The sequence below is a fragment of the Bombus terrestris genome, chromosome 6 (assembly GCF_910591885.1).
Source record: "Bombus terrestris chromosome 6, iyBomTerr1.2, whole genome shotgun sequence".
In the NCBI taxonomy this organism is placed as follows: Eukaryota; Metazoa; Arthropoda; class Insecta; order Hymenoptera; family Apidae; genus Bombus; species Bombus terrestris.
The window spans coordinates 16511730-16537955 of NC_063274.1; the positions used below are offsets into that span (position 1 = coordinate 16511730).

At 34.5% G+C, this 26226-nt stretch overlaps 1 non-coding gene across 1 annotated transcript; it reads right to left on the bottom strand.

Moving 5' to 3' along the window:
- Positions 1-9147: 9147 nt before the first annotated feature.
- Positions 9148-9230, bottom strand: TRNAL-UAA. The gene has a single exon. It is a non-coding gene; the product is annotated as a tRNA-Leu (tRNA).
- Between the last annotated feature and the right edge of the window lie 16996 nt (positions 9231-26226).

Below are 26226 nucleotides of genomic sequence, written 5' to 3' on the forward strand. Positions count from 1 at the left end.
AAGAAATAGTCATTTCTTTGAAAGTTTAAAGCCAAAATGTATTCATCCTGAGAGTGTCCCTTTCATGCCTGCATGATTAATAAATCTTTTTAATCGTTAAAAGAATGAATGTTTAGTTATTGTTCCAGATATTTCTGTTTCAAAGGCGACTGACAAACTCAAATTGCTTACTTACACTGTATATACGCGTAATACGAAAGAATTATAAATAACATATGACGATCGGTACATATCTTTATTCCAAAAATATTTGAAAAGTAAATCACGTCGATTCAAATCCCCAACCCTTGATGCGTTAATATTCAAACAACGAACACGCGTTCCAACTGATGAATACACTTGAACATGCACCCTCGACTTCGAATTAATCCAACGCGTAATATTTTCAGTGGAACATAGCAATAACCAAAATTTATATTCATTTTTTATACGCTTGTAAAGTGTTTGATATCACGAAGGGTTAAAGTAATCCAACGTTTGGGGAATCGTGACATTAGTGTGACGTATCTGTAATGAAAAAGAAAGTCAAGCGGCAAATGTTTTGTCAATTTCGTTATTTAATATGTTCAAAAATCGAGAAGGCCGATAAGAACAGAACAATTAATTAAACCTCTCTACCGTTGAAGATAAAAAGTATCCGTGGCGAAAGTCGAATGGAATAAATTGAAGCAAAGAGAATTCCTTTCTCCAGTCACATTAGCTTCAAAGTAATTAATTACCATTTAACTGCTATTAAACTTATTATTAAAATTAACTAATTAGCTAATTAAATGGCAATTAAGAAGGGAAGTTAAAGAGGAGAGGGGGGAGACTAAAAGGAGTTGGATAGAGTATTTAAATAAGACGTCATTTGAGAATGAAGCAAACTAGACTAAAAGGAGATTTAAACAAAAATATATACAGAGACCAAGATTTAAAGTCTTACGTGTTCAGACACAGCTTAACGTAGCGTAATAAACATTTAACCGAGATCGTTTTTCATAACTGAGAAAATGCTTTTCTTTAATGGGAATTCTGCTTTTACTTGAAACTTACATGTTTGGACTCTGCAGAAGAAGAAAGATATTTTAATTACACTCATAAATGAAGCTACCATAAAATAAAAAATAGAAATTTTAAATGCAAGGAATGAAACACGTATAAAATTACCAAATGAGAAATTATTAACAAATTGAAACAGTCGAATTTTATCGACCGATCAAATAAAATTGTAAAATAAATATAAGTAACAATGAAATGGAACATACGAAACTTGATCGATTTCTTCTTTCACGAGCAGGATTTCATCTTTTCGATATCTATCTCTCTATTTTACTGCTTGCTCCTACTTTATACGTCACTCGGCAAATTGTAATTAAATCTAAAAAATGTACAAAGTATAATTTCTTACGGCATAATATATTTACAAAATTTCATTTTCTCCAACACGCCCCATTAATCCCACAAAATTCCTCCCAATAACGTCTCTACACCCGTTATGTATCAATCTGGATGTTCAAAGGCCGATATACCAGTCTATCTAAAGACGCGGAAGAGCTGTCGACGGAGAAGAGAGGAGAAACGTATCTCATCCGACGGAAATAAGAAATCTTTTCCTCCGCATCGACGACGTCGTAAACACACGCGGGGAATCAATTTCCCTCGCGAGCTGCCGTAAAAATCCACCAAGAGAAGTTTGATTCGATAAATATCTTGGCTTTAGTCGAAAAGGCAAAACAGCCTCTCCTCTCGCTAGTTCCTTCATTTATATATCTTACATATACATATACTATATGTATGTATATATATATGCATATATAAATAAATATATATATATATTTATATATATATATATACATATCTTGTCGCGAAGGGAAATTTTGCCGGAGAAAAATTGCGTAGCCGTAAAAAGAAACCGTAAAGGACCAACTTGAGAAAAAAAGGAAGTGAGGAAAAACGAAGCACACGGTAAAAAATACAGAAGAAGAAGAAAAAGAAAAAGAGGGGAAAAGATACTCGCCGTGCATGTAAACACGTTTAAGCGCGCCGTTCTACCAACTACGAAATATTTCCCCGGGGAATGATATTGGCTTACCATCCCTCGTTCCGCATCTCACACCCTCCAGTCTCACGGCTTATGATAACCCATGGCTACGGTAAATAGAAGCTTTTTCCACGGTCGATGATTAAGGAGGCTGTCTCTCGGCCACGGATCATCGGCGAAGTAACGTCGCTCGCCGGCTCCCATTGATATCCAATAAATTATATCTGGAAGAATCAGGATCGTAATAAATAGCTGGCGCATGACCGCGAAATCTCTGGACGGCGCCGGACATGGTGAAGTGGCGAATGGTTCCGTGTCGATCTGCTCCGTACTCAGGATGCACGTCCGATGGCTCACGCAATTGTTTCGGTGCTTTCGAGTGGACCGTGTAGTTCGGGTGGCCGGTTGACAAATCTATTGTTCGAAATAAAGGGCAGAAAATCTCTGGTCGTGGTAGTAAAGAAACTATCTGACTGCATATAGCGTGGAAATAAGCGGAAGGTGATAATAACGCGTGCAATTTAGACAAATTTCCTGAAGTAATTTGACTTTAAGTTTCCGTTTATACGAGCTTATGTTATTTGACTTAGTCGTTTGAAGTCTAGTGACTAGACATACGTGTATTCAAGCGAAGCTTCATACATATTAGTCAAGTAATTTCGCAAATGTTACATGACGTCCATTTTAAGCCATTCTAATTAAGTTTGAATGTCTCACGACTCAATATGAACACCTTAGAAACTTTTGCTATTCGACTATGTCATTGAACATGCCTTATAGATAATTATCTTTGTGATGTAATTAGTAATTATATAGGTATATTTATTATCATTTATTGGCAACGAAATGCTAAAGCGCGAAACCCGCTATTAAAAGAGGAACAAGTAAATCAATTTGACTAAGGAAATCAGTTGCTATGACAGGGTCGTCTTGATAAATACATGTGGGACTCTTGACTGTAGGAAATAAGAACAAAGAAATAAGAAAGATATAAAAGTTCAAGAAGAAACGACTTGGTTCAAGGAATCAACAGTAAGAAATAAGATATTGGAAGTAACGTTATCTAGCATGTTTCTTTTAGATTGATGAATAATTACGCCTCGCTTCAAATTAAAAAAAGATTTCAAGCTAAATCACATTAAAGAACCATTTCAAATTACTTCGAGCAATTAAAGCGATTTGAAGTCAAATGACTTGATAAACGAGAGTAAACGTAGAAGAAAGTATTCGAAGGAATAAGTAAATAACAACTTCAGCGCTGGTAAAAAGATCTCAAGATGCTCGAATTCTAGTCCCTTAGTTAAATTTAAAGCGTGTTCAAACGACCTATAATTACTGTGAATATTCAGGTTTCTCGACATTATCGTACGTAAAATACCCTCTATCGATCTCACCATCAATATACAGAATGTCATTTCAGATAAAACTTGCTGAGCTTCGTGGGGACGCCTTACGATGACCACCAAATTTGTCTATCATCGATCACAGTGTATGAAAGACAAGGAAAACACGAAAGCGAAAGCACTGCGTTATCTTTATTTGTGTTTCATACGGTAAGCTTTACGAGATCAAAGATAAAATACCTTTGAAACTATCTATTTTTCGACCCATGTGACTTAACGTCTTTTGATAGAGAATCAAAAAATACACCGGATGGTGCATAAAAAAATGTATGGAACCATTTAGGAAAGACGAAGGTTACCTTGCAGTCTCGAATGCACGTGCATCTACGTAAGATTTGTGATCGTCGCAACATGTCCTTCCCGAAGCAGAGTGAGCTTTGTTCGAAACTTTTTCCAATAACGTATATAACTTGGGAGATATTAGCTTGGATCGAATGACACACCCCGAGTATATACTAAATACAATATCGGAAACCCTGAACATTGAAAATAATATTAGCGATAATATCGATCGACCGAACACTCCTTCGAGTAAGATAATTCGACTAATCCGAACGAGGCTCGAAGAAGAATCGAAGAAATCGATCAGTGACACGTGGCGTCCACGCAGCCATCGAGAAACGGATAAAGAAGGGAAAGCGAAGCAAAGAGATGGAGGGACGAGTACCAGGACACGGTGGCCGACAAACGGCTCCTGAAAAATGCCCCTAAAGCGTGACTACCTTCCACCATTTCCTTTTTTTCCCTCTCGTCCCTGCTGCTGGCCCTGTCGGCAGAGGGGGACGTTCGAAACGAATGGGCCACACGTGTGCTCTGCAGGTTCGTCCTTTTTTCCTCTCCTCTCCTTCTTTCTTTCCTTCCGCCCTTCCTTCCTTCGCCTATCGCCCCGTTGGCACGTATCGGTGCTCGTGTTCGTGTGTACATGCCACCAAAAACCCCTGTGCGTCCCCCATAGCCTCCGCCGTCGCTCTCTCTCTCTCTCTCTCTCTCTCTCTCTCTCTTCTGCCCCTTAACGTTTCCCCTATATCGGTGATTTCGGGCTCGCAAGACAGTCGAAGTTGCGAAACTCCCCTGGCGGCGTGATTTACGCGTGTCACGGAGTATCGTACGCCACGTGCGGTGGACGTTCGCCGTTTCACTTTCTCATCGGCACCGAAAGAAGTTTGGGAAATCGCGAACGTTTGAGTTTGCTGAAGAGTAACGCCCGCCTGGGACCGAGCCACGGCTCCCGAACGCTCGTAAACTAACAATGATTTCGGGCAGCCGTTCGAGGTGCGCACGAAGAAAATGCATCTGCCGGAAATCTATCGTCGCTGGGACCGCAATGCAATCGTTTGTCCGTAGGTATCGCGTCGAAGATATTGTACAAGGGTTAAATTTGATTCATGGCAATATCGCATTTACGTCGACGGGCTTCAAGTTCGGAATATGGTGTGCTCGGTTTCGAATTCGAATCGAATCGACGCCTTCGATGTTGGAAATGTTTAATAGGAATCGGATTAGGGGTTGAGGCGACCTGGAAGAGTTCGTTGCGACAGGTAGCTTCGGCTTTGTTGGTTTCTTGTTGTTCCGAATAACGTTTCGTTTATCACGTAAAATTGGTAAACGATACGGTAGCTGCGCGTATATCAGAAAGTGTACAGACGAACAATTGTAAGACCATTACGCATGTTATCATATTTTGTTTTTCATCCAGGAAATTTAGTATGTTGCATATATAGCTGTATATTTTATTTTTTATAAAAAATTAATTTAATGTCTCGTTCGTGATAAATATCTTGAAATTACAAAAGGACAGATATTAAATTATGAAAGCTTAAATAAATAAACGCTGTGTTAGAAAAAAATTATAAATTGGAAAAATAAATTTTCCAAATTTAGTAATTATAAGATATCATTGTTTAAAATCATTACATAATTCCAAGAATTACATCTTTTTATTTTATCAAATTCGTATACATCAATAAATCTAGTTTTTGGTAAATATTTAATGAATTATCAAATCTAAAGGACATTCGAAATGAATAATTGCTCGTAATGATGTTCGATCATTTTATACATAGTAGAGTTTCCTGTAGTATTTCCAATGAATATGGACACATTTTACGAGGAACGATTCTCGTGTTAACGATCCAACTGTGCAGAATTATCTATCGATTCTAATGGGCTCATTGTTCTTAACTTATAAGCATGATTCACGTGGACAAACGAGCATCCGAGTTTCGAAGTTCCGGCGCGAAATTTTATCGTAAAACTTCGCTGCTTTTACTTAGGAAGAAAAGTACACGAGTGGAGCTTAAAAATGGAAACTTATTTATCCTGTCACAATTGAAAAGTATTGCAAAAAGAAGCTCGTTAAATTGATATCATAAGAATTACCTCACTGCTATTATTTATTATCGCATTATTTGTCGTTATATTGATCGAATCAATAATGCTAAAGTGAACGCGGATACTCCAGAATTTTGTTCGCTTTTTTAAATCCTGTTCTCAAATATTAATTCACCGTAGTAATAAAATTTGTGGAAAAGGGGAAAGTATTCTTCATACGGATCCATTGAAAAATACAGAACTTCATGTATGATTGCTGAACAATTTAATTTGTATCCTACCTTTTCCTTATTCTCAATATTTTAAAAAGTTTTAGCGTTGAAACCTATATGTACAGTTTTATAGATTTTTCTAATTTTATCAATCTACGGTCATACTTGCAACACTTTGCATGTTAGCTTATATTACCTATTCTTGCATGCTCGTTAACAATAAATTGTTACTAATTTCAATAGGATCTCACAAAAATCGCGTCTTTCGATCTAATAAGTATTTCATCACACTAATCACATTATGTATATATATATATATATATATATAGTTATGATATATTAATCATCATATATATTAATATATATTAATATTAATACTGATATATGTACTGTAATATATGTATCGGTAATTATCGATTTATAAAACCAACAAAATTATTCATCACTGTATGGCTTTTTTCCATTTTTAACGATTCGCTCCGCGCTCAAAACGAACTGAGACACTTGTCAAGTCGTTCGTTACGAATTCATTGACATCAAATTACTTGTTTCCTACATCGAACACAACCTTAACGCTCAAAACAGATAAAAGCCACCGGACCGCGTCCGATCTAATTACATAAACAATTCAGCCAAGAGCAAATGTACGAATCGCAAAGAAAAATGGTAGGCAAAGTGGACGACTTCTCTCTGAAAATACGATATAACTCCGTAGAAAGAACTAAAAGCTGTTTTACATGGTATCCGGCAAAAATTGGCCATCTGTTCCGACCGTTCTGTTGGAGAAATGAAAATGAACCGGGAGCCACAGCTATTTCCGTCGTTGAGCCGGGCTATCCGCCGCTTTTTACGCGGTTTCACCCTGAAACAACTCGGCTTTTATCATTATTAGTCGCGGAATTGATCAACTAATGCTTGTAAATCGGGACAACGAAAATTCGGGGAACGTTAGTACGGAGGAAAGTTTCGGCGAGAGTTTCCGTTTGGCAGAAGATGCAGCAAAAAGTATTCCCGTTTGGCTGGATGGTTTCACGGGATCGAAAATATACAAGCTGCAAGAAATAGGATAAAGGATTTTGAGCACATCTTTTTGTGCAAAACTTTACAAGGTTTCGACGTTAAGAGCTTTCGTTATGATTCGCGAAGTATTAATTGCAATCACAGTTAATTGCAAAGCGCAAAATGATAATTGCGAATATATTATTATACGTTGAATTTACAATAAGATAATAGATTGTTACATTTAATCTTTTAAGAAGAAATTTGTTATCGTTGCTGTAAAATTTTAGTCTTTGTTGACTATACTCTGATAAAGAATGGAAAGTATTAATTTCGTTAAACTATAGTAGAGTTTTTGAAAAGTTATCCTTTGTCCCCTTAATCTCTTTGAAAAGATATGTACTGTACGAAATAATAATAATACAAAATGATATAAAATACAAAGATCATGATGACTATAAAATGATAAAATTTTTGTCATAATGCAAACTCATTGCATTACGACAGTCAAAGAGATACATATACGCTTACATAATCGTGTAACTGTATAATTCTCTAGAACGTGACTCGACCATTCATCGGCTTACAACTAAAAAATTCATTCATTCATTTAGCGACAGAAAGCGCTTGTAAAAAGCGCGCAAAAGAGGAACATAGATCGCATTAAATGAAAAGAATTATCCAAAACATCAACTATAAATACCTCGGTTCCCTAAAAAGAAACATCCAAGAAATCTCTGCAGTGAGAAGTACTTTTCCGAAATTTATGTAATCCAGCAAAAGAGCCGAGACACGTACGAATTACCACGACTAATCCCGGCCAAAGGCTGATAAATATTCATTCCCTGGATTTTTCCTTTTTTTCTTCTTGTTCCACTTAACCGTGCAGAAAAAAAGAAGAAAAAAGTTCTTGGCCCAAGAAGATCAGAATGTCAAACAAACAATAATTCAGCAACGGAATCCACGACGGTTCCTTCTGACGGATATAAATCGTTTTCGACGCTTTCGAATCTCTCTCTCTCTCTCTCTCTCTCTCTCTCTTTCTCTCTTCCTTTCTCTGTCTTCTTCTGAAAGCCGCGAGACCAAAAAGGACGTTACGTGGGAAACTAACGTAGGTGAGCGCACGAACCGCGAGCTTTTGGGTCTCGTACATTTCGAAAAGTTTAGCCGCGATAAGTGCCAGATGATTTATTCATCTCACGATGCTGCAGCCACCGGTACAAATTACGCATCCCCGTCCAGAAAACCTTCCCGCTACGTGACAGTAATTCATACGTCTGCATTAACCTAACGTAACGTTTCCATTCGCGAAAGGATATTTCGCCAACGTCGGGCGCGTTTTCTTGCTCGGCGCGATGCTCAGAAAGGGAAAGTTACTAGCGAGATTCCAGATGAGTGATAGCTTAAGTTATGAAGGGAGGAGTAGAAGGGAGATGATAATTAGTGGATTGTTCGTTTGTATGGCTTGATAAGCGAATGGGTCGAATATACAAGCTGAGTTAACTAACTTGGTTATCCTATTCACTTTTTTAGAGACGAATTTAGTAAAGTCAAAGAAAGATAATTGTTTTTTCTTGTTTCTTGAGAAATATAACGTACGTGGAGCACGGCGTATTAAATTTAATTTCTCTAGAAGGAAGCAAACCTTTTAGGCTTTTAGATAAACCCAGGCGAAGACTGTAGCTTGGCAGACAGACGCGTAATACAGAATTTTATTACACAGATTTTTACTACTTCTTCGTTTTGTCGATACCAGCTGTTCAAAGGGAATGTATAACATTTCATGGTATAATTTGGAAAAAAGACGAACTAGAAAATTATGTAGCATTACTGAGAATTATTGAGAAAAGAGATAAGTAATTCTTGCTGAATAATTTCGTAATATAGGTAATAATCGAAATATTATCCATTATAATTAATGTAAATTTATAATCAACCAATATGAACGTGCGTCCTAGTATGTTTTTGTATTAGGATCTTGTATGTATTCGAGTATTGTGATCGCCAATGATGTAAAATAATGACAGACCTTTATCAACTATAAAACATCTACGGTAACCTAACTTTTGGTGGAGATATCTACTTGACGGAAATTGAAATCAGCGAATTTCGGGTCAGAAGTTGACTGACTAGCAATAAACCTCGTCGCCATGGCACTATGGCAGCACCAAAAAATATTTGCTAAGTGTGGGGTTCGAACCCACGCTCCCAGAGGGAACCAGAACTTAAGTCTGGCGCCTTAGACCGCTCGGCCAACCTAGCTGTTTTCTCAATTTTACTTTTATCTCTTGATGAATATCAAAATAGTAAAAAATTAATTATTATACAAATGTATATATATTTTCTTAAAAATATTCTTAAATTTCTATTTAACATAAAACAAATCGAACAATTGATCCTGCATACACTTATTATTTGCATTTAACTGCAGAAACAACATCTTCTAAAAATCTTCTAAAAATACCTACAATTAGTGCATAAAGAAATTAACGTAGAAAATACATGGCATCTTGAAACGTGTGAAAGTATACTTACCGCGGGTATGTATCGATCTACATTGCGAAATAATCAATTATCGCAAATTGTAATTAGTACCTACAACATTTCATCGTCAGTATTCATAAACTGAGAAATATTCCGATCTTTATGAATACTAATTGCATATAGAATTGCGTGTTTTAAATAATTCATTAGCTCATTTTATTTACATTGATGAAACAGTGCAATAATTGTATAATAATCATTTAATAATTACAAGTCGTGAATAGTAATAACGCTCAAATTCGACATTGTTATCATTTATTGACCTTGGTTATTTCGGAACAGACATATTTAATGATTAGCTCTCTTTCGATTTTTATGTTACACGCAGTCACGAATAAAAGTAGTAGCACAGGCAAATCTCTTTCATAGAAAATCTTGCGTAAATTTGTGAACAAACACGATTCTTTGTTCAATTCTTTTGTAAAATATAATTTTCAGTTGGAACATTAAATACATCGTAAATAGGAGTTGAAAACAGTTATTAGACACATCGATCTCAAATCTCTTCAATATACAGAACTTTATCGCGAATAAATATTACAAGGCACTGAAATTTATAACTCCATTTCGATTGAATTCCTATATCGGTCCCTATATACCAGTTCTAAAACCATTATGTTTTTGGCTCCATATCGGCTACAAAATGTTTCTAAAATCTCATATCAACTTTACGGTAGTTGAAATCTTATGTTTCATTAAAAATTCAGTCTATTATATGTTTCCTATTATTTATTCATATTATATAACTGCTTCGAGGTAACGAATTATGATATACTGAGATTTAGGTTCAAAAGTTAATAACCTTAATAATCAAAGGTTTTAATTAATAATTAATATATCATAAAAAAAAGATTGAACAAGGTAATCTTATACATAGATGTCGCAGAAAAGTGTCCTGATACTTTTTTATAATTGCATATACGTATCTATGTGTATATTGCTTTGATACATTTTTACACACAGAAAATTTTAATCAATGATTCGTCTATGTCTATGTCTCTTTTTTTCCTTAATTATACTTCTTGAAGAAGAATAAATTTATTGTTACTAGAAATCAACAGGTGTTCTACTTTAACAGCGAGCAGGTTATCGATCAGAGCCACTACAGGCATCGATATAAACAAAAGAAATGTTTTCAATTAGTACTATTACTTAAAACTCCCAGAGTGCATTAAGTAATAGTCGATATCGAACCACGTGATCCTTTATTATGTCATCCATACCGCGTACTCGCGATTGTATTATCCGCGAAATGTATTAAAGTCATAAAATGAAACATCGATTCAGCATTTCTCGTGAATAAAAACCAAATTTTTTAATAACTGCCTCTTTAAACCGGCATCAATTTTTCGTGCGCGAAAATACTAAAATTCGAAATTACTATTATGCACCTAGAATGTGTTATTCAAGATACAGAAATATTCCTATCCTTCGTGACACTTTGCACGGCTGAGCAGCAATGAAGCGATGTTCAAGCCAACAACTGAAATACGTGTGGAATTCGAACATTCAGCCTGATAGCAGTCGGAATATTAACTTATTACCTAACCAAGCATTCCAGACATTGCGTATACCTAATTCTGGGAAGTAAAATTTTCACATTATTGACCGTGCACCGCTGTGTGTCCCTCGTGAATACCATAATAGACATATAATGTAGAGTCAAATATACATTTGCACAGTATAATGATGTCGTTCTATAGTACCAACATTCTGATCATACTGAACAGCGGACTATAAGTAAATCATTAATATCGATTTATTAACTATAAAGCTATCTCTTTTTTATTTAGCCCTTCATAAGGATATGTAATTTAAAAATTTCTTGTATGTGCATATAAATTTATACAAACTACTTTATTTACTTATTACTGTTGTATTTTATTACTTATTACTATGTCACCCTAGCGATACCACATACAAAATAAAAGTATCTTTTTTATTTTCATGATAAAATATATGATAATTAAACTAAATATATGATAATTTCATGATAATTAAAGTTGTAATTACATATATATATATATATATATACATATACATATATATGTCGGGTTGGCGTTACGATTAGAGTTAGGGTTAAGGGCGTAAACGAATTCCTATTGACACTAGACGTGATCACTATGCAATAGAGGAGATATTTACTAGTGCAAACATGACCATGTTGGAATTGGACAAGTAATCGCGATAAATTGATACTCGAGAAGCTAATGACAATGATCCTAGGCTCAATAACGAATCCACGGTCAACGGGATGACGAACTCTACGCTTCTTTAGCGTCTAAGTTGTACTCAATGTTAATGCGTGGGGCAATCACTACGTATCCGAGAGTTACTTGAATCGTCGTCGAGATCGTACCGGAGAGTAACTCTCCGTCTCGACGATGCCGTCGAGGAAAACTATAATGGGTGGGTCTAAGGACATGAGATCCTCGGATTCGTCAAAGAAAGCTTTCGTTCCAAAGGTGAGGGAAATTAGCGCTATTGCTAATTGGTCGATCTCCATATCGGCGTTTTGAAAGAGATGCTGGCCGCCCTTGAGGGGAGGTTGTTGACGGGTGGCAACGCTCGTGGAGGATAGGTTTCTCCTATCTTCCCGTAGTTGCAACAAAGTCTATTTGACGGACTTCGCTTGACTAAATCTTAAGATCTATAGCGGGTCCTCACGTTAGCTAAACATACGCCACAAAGGCATGCCGACACCCGGCGATCATCTTACCCGGAGGACAAAATCTGCGTGTGGCGAGCCGCGGGATAGAAACTATTGAAGTATTTACTGCCACGTGTCGCTACGACTATTTCTTTTAAGGAGAGGTATAGAGTTACTCTGTGTCTTTGTTAGATAAAACGTTCATCCCTTTGACCGCGGCTACGTTCGGCGACTGATTGTCGCCTCGAGCCCAAGCTCATGATCATAAATCTCGAACAATCGGAGCGGCATTTGTTTAATCCAAGTTACAGAGTTGCGGTATTCCCGCGAATCCAAGGAGGAGCTCCGGCGTTCTTTCATCTCCGACATATATATATACATATATATACATATATATACATATATACATATATATACATATATATATATATACATATATATATATTACATATATATATACATATATACATATACATATATATATATATATATATGTGTGTTTCCCAATATCTTGATATTAATAAATGAATACTATAATTGATATATTTCCTATTGTACAAATTGTTATATATACGTATTTCTCAGGCAGCTTTTAAATATTATAACAATTAATTAAATAATTGAACAATTGATTTCTTGACGATTTTTCAGATGTACGTAATTTTAGCATAAGTGTACTCATAAACGAGAATGTACGAATACACATTAATCGAATATCGATACTGTTCGACTACCGATTCGAACTTCCAAGCCAAATCTAGTTCGACATTTCTCTTTTATCGATTCGAGACACCTCGTCGCAACTATCGAGGAGATTTCAGCTGGCTAATCGAGCATCCCGAAATTCAGTCACTTAGAAATTGACGAGGGAGATTGACTGCAGCATTCGACGCGCACTGATTCAATTTTGACCGGTAAAGGATCGACGTGACAACGCCACTATTTGACGCACAAAAGTTCATCGGAATCAGACCACGATACTTCGTTGGAATTATCAACAAAATATAGGACGAATGGTAAAGGCAAGGCGAAAATGCGAAAGCAAATACCATTCGTGAAATTCAAAGAAAGGAATATCGCTTATTGAAATCTATTTAAAATTATTTCTTCTGTTTTTCACAATGATACACAGATTCCATATAGTCGGAGAAATCTTCGAAAAACTATCAACACGTGATCTGCCTTTATAATCGAACTTTTTTCTATACGTTCTTGTTTATTATTTAGTAACGTTCTTACAAAAATATTACTATTGTTTATTTATTGATTCGCGCCCTTTGCAAGCTTCCTGTTACAACTCCATTTATTTCAATATCTTATCTTGTCTTATATACTATTCTCACCACAAACACTATCTTCCGACCCTTATAGTTTCACTAAATAAGTATTAAAAGCAATGATAAATTTAACATGGACGTCAATTTGAACTTATATTTATATATATTTGAACACATATTAAGCATATACATATATATAAACATATCTTAGAACCATTCTTTCTGGTGCATTGTATTCTAATATATAAATATATATATAGATATATACGCTAATTGCATATGTCTTTGACGCTGTTCAAAACGAATTCCATAGTTCGCATTTAATACATACGCAAAGCTGTTATAGTCGAACGATTAAATAATTGAATAATTAAGATTCTGTAAAATATTACCAGCGCTAATGAAGGAGCAGGCATTGATTCTGATCAAATTTACGTGCAACGTACTTCTCGAAATGCAAATATCCCTTAAAGTAGACTCTCGAAAATATATTTTACGGAATATACTGGAAACTATCAGGTATAGAAAAAAAATTCAACTATGTAAAGAGCTTACAGAGTTTTTAAAGAAATACATTCGCCAAAAAATGTAGCAAAAGCTAGCGCATGTTTCCTATTTTCGTTGCAAAATACTGGCCAGTTTCACAGAAGTTTACATATAGCAATTTTAAACAATTCTACAAACTACAAATAAATTGATATTTTTAGCTTCATCGGTGTAACAAAAATTATTACATGAAACATGCATAATGACCTTAAAACATCTAACATTTTATGATATTCCGCGTGATTATGAATCTTTGTAAACATTGTGAATACTTGTTGCAGGGCGGGTATTTGTGTGTGTTTTATAAGCATCAACAAGTATTCTGATGCGTGTACTATAAACGTAAATATTAACCTTAATGATTGTTGCTTGCTTTAATATTACGTATGTGTACCTAGTAAATGTAACAAGTAAATATCAACAGGAAGCGATAGAAATATTTTCGAATGATAATGGAACTAATATCGTGGCTGATAAATCTGAATGTTAAATGAAAACAGTTTAACTAAAGCCGAATATAATCGACGTACATTTGCATTTATTTAAGTCAGAGCGATAAAAGTTAATATTTTTTATTACTGTACGTGGTTTCTGATAATTAATAAATATCTTTATCGATACGTAATCGTAAAATGAAATCTAATAATGGCTTTTAAAATCGGCAGATAAAATTGAGATATAATTAATTAATTATATTGTGATACTGGTAATTCTGAAAAATTAACATTCATATCACGCTAGTAATAATGTATACACTTACTCGTGTTGACTTCATTTTTATTTCCTACTCCATGTTACACGAGTATATACGACCGATAAGTTTATAAACATAGTATTAATGTTTTCGAAATGAAATACGAAAAATTTCAAATTGACTTTCTGCAAATGAAAACTAAGATACTTACTTTCTAAGGTATTACTTTTCTACATAAGAAAAACCCTTGCGAGTTCGCATTGAATAAACAAGAATAGCTTTTAATTTAACATCGAAAAGAAATGATGAAACTAAAAGAAGGGAGACGAAGAATTTAATATAACCATATATATAACCAAAAGAATTTCATATAACCATATCAAATATAACCAGAACAACTGAATACTTTAATATATTAACCCACTTTCAAGTTTCCACCAGGAATTTTCAATTTCATGCAACGGTAAATATATTAACTGCTTCTATTCACACTTTTAATTTTCCTAAGAAACACATAAATACTTACGTAACAGAAGCCCACAATTAGATTGAAAATGTTTATGTTATTTATAGAAAATTTTAATGTGCAAAAATATACAAGATGATAGGTTTCATAATTTGCAATAATATCCAAATGCAAAACATCCAAAATAAAGTACTCATTATAATTATTTCGGTTCCATTGCTTTATTTGTGTTCATAAATGTCCATATGTTAGTCATAGTTTTAATCTCGCAACTTTTTTTATTTAAAATAACAAGTAGTTGATTTTATCCTGTTCAGTATGTTTCGAAGACCAAAGATAAAAATTGAAACGCGTAGGAAATATACAAGTCAATGACATAATCGTATAAAAATTATATATATCAACTGGTTATTTAAATTCTATCTCATCATGCTGATTCATCTTCAACCGTTTTTCACTCTTTGCTTCTTCGTTGGAAATTTCCTTGCAGAAAGATGATTTAAGAAAAAGGACTGTCAACAGTTTCTTTCTTTTAATTATTCAGGCTTTTACGTATGCGGAACTAATGTTCTTACGATAAGCTGGCAAAAGTGTATCAAACATCATAGAAATTATATTAATTACAAAAAGTCGATCGGGTTACGACCAGACGGTACTTTCAACGGAAGACGAGTATTTTTCTTCGTTTCCAAATTGCTTTAAGCTATAATAAAAGTATATCTAAGAGGCGCGCCTATCTGCAAGAAGAAACATTTCCAACGTTGAATAAAATTAAATTTCAACGAGATTTTAGTTAATTATATTCTTTCAAGCTAAACATTTCGAAACAGAGTGAGAACTTTCAAGATGATTTAAATAAAATCAAATCGCGCGGTTCTTTAAATCACAAACTTTCACGATGAATGTGATGATTTGTGATTCTTCGGGTTTGTATCGTATTATTAACACGTTTCATGACCGCTCGGGTTTATTTCTTCAGAAGAGATCCGAGAATTCTTCTTTCAGATTCAGTTCATTTCTTCGACAGAGGCCTGACATTTCTTTTCAAATCTTTCAAATCTGAAGAAGCGAATCGAAATATTCGCGAAAAGGCCGAACGAAACGCGATCTACTGATAACGCGATCGAAACCCAAAGAATTTCACGCACGAAATCTCCTCGACAAGTCTCGAGCAACCGAATATAACTACGATCGAATTAATCGCGATGATCTTGCAAAGAAGAAAGGAACAAATTTTCATCTAATAACAATGTTTCGAAAAAACGGGAAACGTGGAGGAGTGTGTTTTTTTCCAGCACGTTTCGCGGCTGATTCAGAGGAAGCATGGTTTACCGCGGCAGCGTAACCCGCTCTCTAGCCAGCCTTCACTCAAGGGAATTTTTGATTAAAGTTTAATTTACAGGAATGGCTTCGTCCTGGCGCACTTTAAAATGAAATTTTTCATTCTTACCCCGGCTCCTGGCCGCCAGCCTCTCTCACACCCACTTATCATCCTCATGACCGGACCACTCGGAATGACGTCTGCGAGTGTCACGGATTCCTCCGCATTCGTAATCCCTGCCGCTTTCTTCCCGCGAACAGGGGAATCTTATCAATATTTCAGATCGACGACTCGTGCTCGAGAATGGGCTCTATCTTGGAAAAAAAAATTTGGTGATGTCTGAGAAAGAAGAAACGAGGAATGTGCTTGCTGATAAAAAGAAGAGGCTGAATTTATATGAAACTTTCATATACACGTGTTAATATACAGTGTGTCCGGTTTATATCGTGCCGCTTAAATATTTCGAAAAACATGAATGATACAAAATAACGTTTCAGGCGAAAATTGCGCGATATCGAGGGGCATGTGCTATATATACTCTCGTGCATTTAGCCTTGCGATGACCCTGAAACCTCCAGCGACGGATATGTTACAATTTTTAAATGAAAAATTCCATTTTTTATTACACATTCTTGTAACTGACACTCAGACGTTTTCAAAACGCTGCTGTCCCCTGTCTTTAACACCATCCGCTATCAAGATATGAACCATAAAATTCGATGTGTCCATGCCGCCGCCATTAGCGTTATCCGTTGTATACCACGGGGACACATAAAGACGTTTTTTTATAACGCTACTACTGGTATAGCATTGTCGAAATACAAGGTCATACTTTCCCAATGTTTAGCTAATATTGCTTTGTCGAATTCGAAAATTCATGTCATGATAACGGATGCGAAAAGCACAAGCTTATAGTATTTCCAAAGCTTCCGAGTGTCGGTAATAAGAATATGCGATAAAGGAAGGAGATAACCACTTAAAAATTTTCATCTCGACTTCGCTGGAGATAACCGGAAAGTTAAATATCGTGCAATTTTTATGAAACGTTTTTTCGTGTCATTCATGTTTTTCATAATATTTGAACGATTCCGTATACAGGAAGCTCATAGATTTACTATCCAGCGTTTTTCTCGCAAACGATAAATACGAGGAAAGAATGAAAAGGGAGATGAATGGTTCATTCAGCGTTGAGCTATATATTCATGATAATATCTTTTTCGCAAGTAAAAAAAATGTGCATTTTGCAGTTGTATTATTTTCTTTAATAGAAACCATCTTTTTTGCATACATCGAACCCTCTCGTCATATTACGTGAAAGTTAATTTTATTTCTATTATATTAGATATCTTATTGTTATTTGTATTACTATTATCATTATTATGAGATATATCAGATACATTATTTTTAATTTTGTAGAATATCATGTATAAGACAAAGAAAACATAAATACAAGAGTACCGCATTACGTCTGTCTTTTCTTTCGCATGATATTCTGCAAAATTAAAATTAAGATATCTTTTAAACTAATCAGTTTTCGACCATATTAGCCGAAATACATTTTTACGTACAATGGCGAGAAATTTCGGTGTGTGAAAAACAAAAATTTCCATTTTAAAGAATAGTGCAATTATAAAATGCACACCCATTTTTGCATTTGTGAAAAAAATGTTATCTTGAATACGTAGTTCATTTCGAACCATTTCTTCTCGTCCATTTCTTTCTCTCAAACTTGTCATTTACGAGGAAAACGCTGGCTAGTAAATCCGTGAACATCTTGTACATGTTACTGTTGGTAAATAGAACAATTTCGTCGATCTCTAGTAACCATACACAAATGTTATTGAAATATGTAAACTAATAATAAAGTAACGATCAAAAGAAATACTATCGTATATTTCGCGCTATACTAACATTATTGAAACCATAATAGTTTCTCGATCAGTACTATTAAATAAACGTTATTGAATAAGTATTATTAAATAAATGTTACAAATATTCCTTATTCTGCATCAGCTTTCATTTTGATTTTTCTGAAGCATATTTGAAGATTTGTAACGTGTAAAGTTTTAAAAAGCAACGAATCTTTTGAAAAAAGTACTTACAAAAATAAATAAGTTTATTTCACTCTATTCGAAAAATCTTTTCTGAAACTTTCGTATAATCTATGGGACGTTTTCGTATAAACTACGCATAATCTATGAGACGAAATAATAGGTGAATATTTCTTATCAATTGGTGATTGCGACTCTCAACCCTCGCTTATGAAAGAAAATAAATGAAGAAAAATCATAAAAACGGAAAATAGTAGTCTATTCGCTTTAATAGATATACATACTATATGAAAAGAACAGCAAAAAGAGAAAAAAGATATTTCATTCCAAATATTCCAAGGAAAAATATAAAGAAGAAGGCAAATATGTTTCCAATAGTATAAAAAGGAGAAAAGGAAGAGATGAAAGAAACACAGGTTCCTCTTATATAATCAGTCAGGGAAATTGTTTGAATAAACAGATCGAAATGCATAAAAATTCCACACTTGTCCGTTTAAGTCTCTTCTTTCTCTATTCGACTCGTTCATTTATTCGATTCTTCGCAGAATCAACGATGTGCAAGCGGAGAAAATTAACTTCGTAAGAAGTTAAACTTGCACGTTCGGAAGTAGGTATGATTGCATTAAAGCCGCTGAAGGAATCCGTGTAAATTGGAAAAAGTCCCAGCGCGTGATTCTTTTCTTGATTTGTGTCCTGCGTTAATCTCCGAGGTCTTGTCCAAGGGAATATTTTAATAATTTTCAGCAATGGCGAAACGAGATTGCTACGACAACCTATTTTCTCTGATACAACAAAAAACAGAAAACAGAATTTCCTAAAGATCCTATTCTAACGAATATTATGTTTTCTTCTTTTCAAAACAATCAGATAAAAAGATTTTATAGCAGGCGATCAAATTTTCTTCGAATAAAACATAAGAGAATTTAACATCGTATTCGTCTCTATGGTTTCTTATGAAAATTGGACATAAAATAGGTGAATATATAAAATGACTAAATAATTAAAAACGTCTGTAATCGTGCGTTAAAGTGGGTTGCACGACAGCGATATATAAAATATTTCTCAACTTTGATATTAATTTTCTTTGAATTTAATTTTAACATAAAAGCAGATGCTCATTATTTCACACAATTACTCGTAGAACAAACGTCGTTTTCTTTTATTCTCTTAACAAAATTAAACAAATTATACTGATACGAAATAAAATACAGACAAAAAGTTTGCTTATTAAAAATACTCAAATGTTAACTTAATAAAAATTCACCTTTATCGAACTCAGTGTAGCTAAATTGAAACAATTTATAGAAGAAAAATAATATAAGAAACTAATAAAATATCGTATGTAATGTTCCCTGGTTGGAAAGACTTGGATATTCAAAAATTCTATTCAGCAATTCTACTTTAAAATATATTATGGTTATGCCTCGAAACTTCCTTTCTGTTACAAAATATTGTATTGATCGAACTCACATTTCCAATTCCACCGTATACTGCTAAAACTACAACTTCCTTTTTTCTATTTTAATTCTCGTCAAACATCCCGCGCAATGCACAATCTGATTGAGAATCTTCGTATCGTTGAATCTGCTATAGAAATTGCTATAACGAACGCGTATAGCGATTCGCAGGAGTTACGTGGCTGAACACGAAGAACGTGCAAGCAAAATTACGATTTCACGTGTGACGCTGAAACTACTTTATTTCTTCGCTACGAGACTACGTAGCGAGTGAATTTGCTGACATTCGACAGTCATAAAGTTTTACACGAAACACTATAAATGCAGTGCGGAGAAACGACATTTTTTTTAAAACGCGCTATCGAATACATACAAACTAATACATTGAAAAAGATTAAACGTCGTATGGTGAATTAGTTGTACATGTGATGAAGGTGTTTATCTAAATATACAGAGTGTCTCATTTTGGTCAATCCACGGAAACGACTCCTAAACTAAACGTTATTCGAAAAAATGCTTCAAATAAAACTCGCTTTGTTTCAAGGATAGTATCTTTTGATGATCGTAAACCTTATCTAGGTGGACGTGCTTTCGAGATTTCACGGTGGCCTCTATTTTGTTTGTGTAGAACTATACGCGTTTTTATGAATCGTTCGATGTATTTTTTAATTCTCTACAAAAAAGAAATTTATTGTCAAATTTATCATGCGAAAAACAAGCAAGAATAACGCAGAGCTTTTGCGTTTATGTTATCCTAGTCTTTCATACACTTAACTTGATGAAATTAACATTGAAATATCTTTTAAACTATGCATTTTCAGATACGAGTACCTTGATACTTGTTTGCGTAATATTAGGAACTGCATTAAAAGGCGCAGGAAAAAATGTATATGTCCATTTAAAAAGGCAAAGATCAACGTGAAGTTTTAAAATCGCCTCCAACTAGACGAATTTGGTGGTTATCATAAGACGTCGGCCTTGAAACAGAGCATGCCTTGCTTGAAACACTTTTTCGAATAACGTAAAATTTAGAAGATAATATACAACAGTTTAGGAGATTCCCTGTATATTCATATAGATATAAATCGACAATGCGACATTTACTATTTTAACCAATATACTAAATAATTATATTATTGTGATATTAAATTATTAGAGTGGTATTGCATATCTCGTTAAATTCATCTTTGCTTAAATTAATTAAATGGGAAAAATCAATACATGAATTCATTATATGATATTAATGAATGATTAATTATGTTGGCATTTCTCGTAACTATATTATAATTCTACTGACAGAAAACAAACAACGGAACCGTCGTGAGCATATGGTTTTTTATTACGGTAGCTAGCTGCGATAAGTCCAAAGTAACGTTAAAGAGGTGAGAATAATATTTTTAATTTACTGTAATCTTATGCGAGGAAAATGATAAAAAAGGAACAAAACTTTATTCTCTTAATTTGATATCAATTTCTTGTGTCCATGATAATTTATTTTTACATCAGAGAAAAATTCAACGAGGAGAAGCAGATTAAACTATATGGTTACCACACTCTAAATTACTTTATCTTCACCTCCAGTACTCGTGTATTTCCAAAACATTCAATCGTTAACGTGCCTCTTTCTAGATATAAGGCAATAAATCCCGCGATACGCTACCGACATTATGAGAAACTATAGGCTCAAACTCGAAGGACTCGAACCCAAGTAAAAGACTGCCCATCTCTCGGTTTTTAAATCCCAGGAAACAACTTGAAGGAGAACTGAACTCTTCTGAAAACACCTAGATAACCCCTCCGGTGATCCCTCAATCACAGCCAGCTTCCCACGCTGCGGAGCAGACGTATCGATGTAACGCAAGTAAGAACGTTGTTGCGCAAACTTACGTAAACTTTGAAACGATTCAAACAAGTCCGTAAACAGAATGCATAAGGAAGCTATCGAGCATGGGCGAGAAAGCGTGCGTAGGAAACTTAGAAAAGCTCGTTGTAGCGCGAAACGGTCACTTTTGTGCGTAAGTATATATGTGCTCGCTCAGTGTTACATCGTGACGAAAAAGGATGAGAAATATGAACTGCTGCTCGTATTTTTATACAAGGTTAGCATGTTAGAGATAAACACAGTACGATGTAATACGCGATACTCATCAAACGATTAAGACTGACAGACTGAAGGTTCGTATGGTGCGAGCCGATACCGAAGGTTCACACAGACATGTCCAATAATTTAATAATTTAGTCGAGTGGCGAGTAATTCAGTAACACATCATGCGTGAACATTAAAATTTAGTCGAATAATTTAGTAAAATGGTTTACTCCAGTGACATCCATTCCGTTAGATTTTTCCGGTCGAGTAGAATTACCCCGTTTGTCGAGCTGAAATAAACCGAGGATTATCGCAAATAATAGAGGAGTATTAGAATCCTGAGATTAGGATTCAATTGAGAAGTCGTGGGACAAGATAGATAAGTCAATACCAAGGTATCATCAAAATTAGAAGAAGAAATTTGGTGAATCACTGGAGATTGTTGAAAGCCAGTTTTCCGTGAGAAGCTTTTCATAAATTCCAAGTTGCTAAAATTGTATAAAGCAATGAGATATAGTAAATACAAACGAGAAATTTAATGTTATCGTACACAAAGATGAAATTTTTAATGTGAGATACATTTTATTTACTTTTCTATTTATTTTATTTTACCTATTTATTTCACGATTCCATAATCTCTGTTATTATGCAAGCTTCCAAACGAGGTAACAATTCTCAAAGGTTTTTGTAATTTCCTAATCGTTTTAAAAGTTCCTCTCATTTTCTGTAAGTGTCCTAACAATTATGAACGTAGTATATATACGTTTCCCCCACTCAGCAAACAAAAATGAAACAAAGTGAAAAATACAGAGAAACAACCGCGTAAACGTCCATGTAAACGCGAGAATGACGGACGAACTTTCCTTTTCGCCATCGTGGTGAAAACGAAATTCCTGAAAGACCTATTCACGGTGACGTTTTAACCGTGCGGCCCGGTAATGAATCGACGACGAACGACGCGCGTCCTCTTTTCAATTTTTAAAGGGCGAAAGTTGGGTGGCTTATCGCGCGACGGCTCGTTCAAATAGTTCGTCCAATGGGACAGTTAGTAGTAATATCCTATCGCTCGTTCCAACCTTCCGCCGATAGTAAATTTAAAATTGATGGAATTTTTTCGAAACATGTTTTCGAATAATTTCCCGAGATGTGTTTTCAAGTAATTTTCAGAGACGGGTTTTCGAGTAATTTTCTAACAAATTTTCCTAAAATCTTCTCCGAATTAGTCGACTTATCTATTATTCATGTATATCGCTTACTATTAAAAAAAAAAGAAGTTTTTGATAAAATGATCACGAATATAATCTTATCAAATAGTACAATTTTATTATTTAAAATAACTCGCTTCTTATGTAATAACTTATGTAAAATAACCGACACTGTTTTTCTAGAAAATATTTCACTTTTGGAGTCCCAAAATTGACAATTTTTTAAAATATATCACTTTTAGCGCATCAATGATATATGGAATTACGCTTAATTTTTTAAATGCGGCGTAATTTCTCCTATATTTTCCTCGTTGGTTTCGTGATCATCCCATTGAAAAGAAATATTCACAGTGACATTTTGCAAATGTCACAAAATCGACAACTTTTCTTTTTTAAATATACCACTCTTCTAGCAAAACGACGATATATAAGATTAATCATTCTTGGTCGTTTCACAACCATCCATTGAGGAAAAAGGTTCACTGCGTTTGCGCTTCGTAATACCTATTAACGTTCCTACATAGAACATCTTGTTATTAAACGTTCTTTTCGCTGCAAAGTCAAATTAATCAAAGTGCATCGCGACAGAAAAGATAAACTTTTTTATAGGTTGGTTCTCGGTCATGCTATTCAAGGTTGATCGTGATGTTGATAGAACGACAACGATCGCGATAGAAACAGCTTTTAAATACTGCTTCTAGAAGATTAATCAAAGCGCACGAATTTCGTTTCCGCATCTTGAGCCGCGAAGAGCCGACACGCGACTGAAAAAGAAAAGCAATTCGTAAATTGAACTCGCGCGAAGAATAGTCTTCGGGCGAGTGCTCTCGATTCGGTGCCTCGCCTCGTCTGGCCTGTTCAAGGGTTCTCGAACGTTTTGAGGGTGATGTGTTGTTCAGATACGGTAACAATGACAGAACTGAAAAAGAAGCAGCTTTTTATAGCAAAAGTGAATTGAAGCGAAGTTAAGTGCTTTCTTTTAAAAAGACACTGGAAAATAAAAGTTTTCGCTAACAGAAACAAGCTGAAGTTAAATTGTCTTTTCGATGGAAGTTGTTTGGTCTCGTATAACAAGAATAAATTGTAGTTCCAGATCCGATGCATAAAATATAATAGAGGTTGTAATTAGACTGCGGATGTTATATTGTACGTTTATAGGAAATTTAAAGGTACGGAAATGTATAGAATATGCATAACGTGTAGAAATATACTAAATAACCAACACAGTAAATAAAACGAATCTATTTATTACATCCCACTTCTCCAGTTATGTTCATGAAATAATAATAGTTGTCGTTCGCCGTCTAATTTACTTTAATTTAAGATAATCACAATGTATTATCTTGGATTGGATAGAATGGATTTCTTGAATTAAATTTTCTATCCTACAAATTTATTGTAAATCTACATTTCTGTGGTATGTATGCTTATTCCCCAGAGATTCTCGATTCATAAATAGGTAGCCGTAATTTTATGAGTGAAAACAAAGATTATATTCAACAGAAATTCCTAAGATCTCTTAATTACTGGATACGGTGTATCCCATTTACTCTAATGGAATGCAAGTTTAATTATAAAGAAAGCACTCAGAAACAGCAGATTATAGCCAGGAAGTAAAATTTGGCACGATTAATAATTACATCAAAATTTCAACTTGATTTTCAAGGACCACATACAAATACGCTAATTCCTTTCTCAGTCCACGTAATAATTTCCAATATACGTTTCAAAAGAATTCAACGTTTTATGCCTTTACGTTACGTAAAAAATATCCTACACTTCATACTTACAATTTCATTCTTGATATTTCGTATTTTTATTCTCTCTGCCTATTAATGGATACATTCATTCGAGCAATAACAGCATCCTCGACGATTTTCGATATTCCTGCTCGGTCGAGAGACTGGTAAATTTAACAGAAGTTAGTGGAAAAGTTTGTAATTACCTTGTTTCGCTTATTTCAATGTTTTCAGAAAGGCGGGATCGCTCGAGAATACCATTAACAGCTGTAATAAAATAGAATGGCACAATCTTCTCCGAGCGCGGATGAAATATGAAAGCGAATTGACCGTGATCGGCAATAGACATGGCGAAAAGGCGATAGGCACGGTGAAAAGTCGATGCGCGTAGGCGAAATACGATAATTGTCGCGTGAGAATCGCTCGCTACGTTTCAGACAATTACCAAGGTATATACGTTGGTTTTTTTTGCCGCATTAGCGGAGCTTCGTTCCTATCAACGTTTATTGAAACCACATTTCTGCGGATAAATTGAATGTAGCATCCGAAAAGAAATTTTACCAACTGGCACAATACACCTCTCATAATTATTCGAAAAATGTAGACTTTATGCTTCACTTCGTTTTTGCTATAAAAATGAATTCGCTGCTAACTTAACATGTACACGACTGGATCAGCGTAATGTCTTTATTTCAGACGTATGCTGATCCAGCGCGGATTAAGAGTTATTATTGTATATTTCTAACTTTAAAGACAGTTTATTTCTAAATTAGAAGTAATAGAATAGAATAGAATAGAATAGAATAGAATAGAATAGAATAGAACGAATAACAGGATATGAGTAAATCTGAATGAATAAAGCTGAGCTGACAATTAATTTCAAGAAAATGATTGAAGTCGTATTTGCCATTTTCTGATGGAGTTAGTAGACTGTAGATTTTTATTATTTATCAAGATATTTCTAGCATCGGTATAATATAATCAAATGCGCAGTTCAGTTATAGATATGTTTGAATCAATGTCTCAAGTTTTCTATTCGCATAAAAGAGTTTTGTTTCACGTGATTTACGGTTTACAAATTAAACAATTTGACGATAAAGCATTTCTCACACTTGATTTGAAAATTTTGCAAGACACTTTTATCATTACATTTTAAGTTTTAAATATCCATTTTATCGCTTCATATGTTCTAATGTATGTATAGTACACAGCTATAACAATA